General features: G+C 45.7%; 1 non-coding gene across 1 annotated transcript; it reads right to left on the bottom strand.

The window, feature by feature from the left end:
* Positions 1–4,247: 4,247 nt before the first annotated feature.
* On the bottom strand, positions 4,248–4,354 carry LOC115871896. Its single transcript, XR_004047536.1, has one exon. It is a non-coding gene; the product is annotated as a U6 spliceosomal RNA (small nuclear RNA).
* Between the last annotated feature and the right edge of the window lie 335 nt (positions 4,355–4,689).

Here is a 4,689-nt window from a genome sequence, read left to right as displayed (position 1 = left end):
AATATTTTGTAGTTGTGATTTTGGATCACAAAAGCTGGTGTGCTCTTTCCGTGTGGCCTTAGTTGACTCCTCTCTTAGATGGCTGCTTGTTTGAACACATGCCTGGGAGACCCCAGACACTACTCCGACTGATAGCCGGGCACCGTCTTCTTTCTTCACCACACTTTGCAGTAGCACTTTCATCTTCAGTGATCATTTCATGAAGGTGAGTCTTGAGCAGGGCCATGATGTAAGAACTCATCATTCTTAAGTTGGGGCTAGGATTTAGTGCGAGCCTAAAACCCATTCCTGGATCCATGCTTTCTTTTACATTTCTCCAAATTGATAATTCTTTGCTGAATTGCAAACATAGTCATCCTCCCAAGGTTGTGTTCTCTGAAGTGGTCTGTTTTATAAGGCCCCAAACAATCTTCGGTGGTTCTGGAGTTGCTGGGTCTGGCTCCAGGTGGAGCCATTGCAGGTCGGGTTGCCTGGAAGGTAGACTCTGATCTGGAGATTGGGAAGGAAATCTGTTCAGAGGGCTCTTGGGAACACTACCTGTGCAAGGGTAGACAAGAAGCAGGGTTATGGGGCAGAAGGAGAAGTCAGGCTACAGTTCAGTCTAAACAGAGGAATCTCCAATCCTAAAGGGAGTTTTCACTGGCATAGCTGTGAAGAGCTAGCTCAATTTGGAGTGAGAGGACTGGATGTTTATGATCCTGCCTCCCAATCAGTCACTGGATGCAACTGACTCTGGAGCGGCGGGGAGCTTGAGCCAGGTGTCCTCTGCAGCTCAGGCCGTGAGCTCTCAATCTGCCGTATCACTTCATTCCTACATGTCCAGGATCTGGACAGCATAAAATAGTGTCCACAACAGGGGGCCATAAGGAGTTTGGGCATCAACTTGTCGCTCAGGTTTGAGCGTCAAGGACAATAATGATCTTATTTCTTACTCTAGTTTGACCCTGGAAATTTGAGCAGTAGACTGGTCCTCCAGTGCTCAATTCACTTCTCGAGGCACCATGCTGGTCAGAGTGCCCAGTCTAATGGGGGAGACCAACCAGGGGTACACAGTGCAAGGCAGGGGCTTTCCTGGGGCTCAGCAAAGGCCCGGGAGGTCAGCCTCAATGAAAAATCTTAGGATGATGTTGGAAAGATAAGTAGGGTTTATGAGGCTAAGAATACGGGGCTGGGTGTGGGGTGTGGGGGGGAGTATCACTTTGCCCATCACTATTACCATCAATCTCTCCTCCCCTTGCCATTCTGCATTTGCACAATGTTTGAGTCATGCCAAGCTATTCAACATTTTCATACCTCAGAGTTTTCTTGTGATTTCCTGTTGTAGAAGCTCTTCTTCATTCTTACCCACTTACTCAAGTCTCAATTATTCTCAAAGACCATATCAGATCACCTCTTCTCTACAATGTCCCCTCCCAAGCTTCACCTCTGTGCTGTAGGATGATTTGTCTCCCTCCTGGTAGCCTACAAGGGGTGTACAATGGATGTCTGCCACAGTCTTCATTACATTTTTCCCTCCTCCACTGAACCATCAACTTGGACTTTGGGTGGCTCTCCTCAGAGACACCTTTGTTGAGCTCAGGGTCTGACTCAAAGAGTGGTGGGTGGCAGCCTGATGAGCCACACTAGCTTAATTGGGGGAAAAAAATTATTATAAGTATTCAATTCCTAAGCAGCGTGACTAGAACTCAGTAGCTTCTCAACCAATCAGAGCATGCTGAATACATTGATGTATCCAAGTTCAGTTTCCAACAGATTTCTCTTTAGGAAATCACAATTTGGGGCAGTAGGGGTGGGGGGTGGGGACAGAAGTAGTGTTTGAGAGGAGGGGAATCCACCTCTTATTACACAAGACTTGATCTACCGCCTGAGAAACCTGAGCCATCTGAAGGATCACCAGCCCCACCCACCAATGGGCAGGCCAAAGCAAGTCTCCTAAACACAGAGCCCTTTTTTCTCCTTGTGAGAAAACCAAACCCACTCTGCTATCTGAGCTGAATAAGCCCTGCCCAAACAGAGCCCACCGAGTCTTCCAGCCAAGGAGGCGCTGGCGGTGATGGGGGAGGTGAGCATAGTTTGAACATCACATTTCCCAGGATCAGGGCATTTCATTAGGAGGCTTCTAGATGTGTTTTTCCCCTCTCAAGACTCAAACGAACATCCAGAGACTTTACCAACGGCACGGAAACATTTTGTGCTTTTAAATCCCTTCTTTACCACCAGGAACCCTGTTGCCCACTAACTGTAAACAAGTTTGCTTGTAGATCTAACAAATGCCCATTTATTTTTCACCGTGTTGCACTTTTTAATTAAAACCGTTGCATTGATTTGTTTTTAAAAAAGTAGTGAAGATTCTGACTTTGTAGGTTGAGAAATAAATGATCATTTGAAGGATTAGAGTGACTCTTCCTTTGATTTTAATAAAGATTAGAAGAAGAGAAAGAAGCACAAAAGAATGAATGCAGCTCCCTCCATATAATGAGTTGGACAGCTTCCCCCCTTGATCAAACAAAAGAACAAATGTATTAAACAAAGAGTATAGATTTGACAAACCATCTCTCCGCTCGCAAAGGATTTGGAAAGTGGTAGCCTGCCCGTGTTCTGTTATTTCTGAGTATATTAAAGCCAGTCCTCTGTTAGCTTAGGTATTGTTTTGTGTGTGTGCTCTGCTTCCTGGCAATAGTCTTTCTTTAAGAAAAGCAGTTGGGAGATACCCCAGTCCTGGTTAATCTGTCCCCCTTTTCACACACGGACCATTGTCTGGATGTTCTTCCCGAGCGGCGCAGGCATTATGTCCTGGGCCTCTCTCCCAAGTGGGCAGCCTGGACAAAGGGAACAGTACATCTGGGGGAAGAGCCTGATGGATTTCCATTCGACACTGGAGCTGCTTTGCTTTGTGCAAACCTCAATGCAAAATGTGCCCGTTCCCAAGGAAAAACAAAACACAAAACAAGGAACAAATTTGGCGGTGGTTCCTTGGTGTTCCACCCTGGCTCTCTACCCCAAAGGGGCAGCCTTTAGGGGGCTCCTGCTGTCTTCATGGGTGACTGCTGGGCTCTGAGGGCCCCAAACAAGATCCACTCCCTTCAGGCTGCTGAGAGCCTGGCTGCATCCTTAGAACAGGAACTTCTGAAACTGCTCCTTTGTTTGTTTGAGTCATGGCTTTGCTCCCAGATGTAGAGACAAGGCTGGCTCTCCATGGCCCTGTTTGTGGCCTCAAAACACAACTCCTCCCCCCAACACACACAACACTCTCCCATAAACCTTGATCTCCCTCTTATTCTTCTCCTTTCCTCTCCTGTCCATCTAAGCTCCTTGAAAGAATGATCTGTACTTGCCGTTGCCCCAATTCCTAGTCACTCTTCAAGTTGCTGCAGCGTGACGGCTGCCCTTCATCGCATCCATGATGCCAACCTCTTTAAGGTCAGTAGCGACCGCCTGCTATAAGGACCTTGTTTTCTTAATTACTATTGCTTCTGCCGAGCCACCAGCAGGACTGGGGCCCTCTGTTGTCTCTGCGCTCACAGCATCATGATGTTTGATAAATAACCCCATCACATTGTCACCGTGTCTCCTCTCTTTTTTAAGTAGGTGTTATCTTTTTAGAGTACTTTTAGGTTTACAGAAAAATTGTACAGAGAGTACAGAGCGTTCCCATATACACATTTTCCATCTGCACACTGTTGTTCCTATTATTCACATCTTGTATTCACGTGGCAGATTTGCTAGGATATTGACACATCCTTATTAACTCGAGCCCATAACTTACATCAGGATTTATTTTTGGGGTTAGAAAGTCCTATGGGTTTCGACAAATTCATAACATCATGTGTTCAACACTACACTATCATACAGAATAGCTTCCCTCCCCTGAGTACCCCAGGGCTCCGCCTATTCACCCTCTGTTCCAAATCCCTGGTCATCAATGATCTTTTTGCTGTGCCTTGAGCTGCTAATCACAAGGAAAGACATTCAAAAGGACCAGCTGCTTTCTACTCCTGCAAAGATTTACAATCTCAAAACCCCCCAGGGGCAGTTCTACTCTGTTCAACCAAGTCATTGTGAGTTGGAAACAACTTGAATGTGGAGTTCTTTTGAGTACAGAAAACCTAATAGACAGTTGCCATCACTACAATTCTGACTCAGGCCACCCTACAAATGTCAACAGCAGAACCGTGTTCAGAACAGGTTTCAATGGCTGTTTTTTAAATCGTTTTATTAGGGGCTCATACAACTCTTTTTTTTTTTTTTTAAATATGGAACGCTTCACGAATTTGCATGTCATCCTTGCGCAGGGGCCATGCTAATCTTCTCTGTATCATTCCAATTTTAGTATATGTGCTGCCGAAGTGAACACAAGCTCATACAACTCTTATCACAATCCATACATATATCAATTGGGTAAAGCACATTTGTACATTCATTGCCCTCATCATTCTCAAAACATTTCCTCTCCACTTAAGCCCCTGGCATCAGGCCCTAGCCACTATCTTGATAATTTTCCTTTTTCTAGAACTTTAAAACGTCGGAACTATACAGTACATAGCTTTTTCAGACTGGCTGACTTCACTTAGCAATATGCACTTATAACCTCATGTTTGATAAAGTGGAGGGGCAGCAAAAAAGAGCAGGGCCTCAGTGCGATGGGTGAAACAATAGGCTCGATTGGGAGGCTGGGGCAGGACCAGGCAG

The sequence above is a fragment of the Echinops telfairi genome, unplaced genomic scaffold (assembly GCF_000313985.2).
Source record: "Echinops telfairi isolate 266 unplaced genomic scaffold, ASM31398v2 ScPeMD7_7410;HRSCAF=8448, whole genome shotgun sequence".
Taxonomy (NCBI): Eukaryota; Metazoa; Chordata; class Mammalia; order Afrosoricida; family Tenrecidae; genus Echinops; species Echinops telfairi.
Note: the sequence above shows the minus strand (reverse complement) of the source record. Positions and strands in the feature narration are given on the sequence as shown.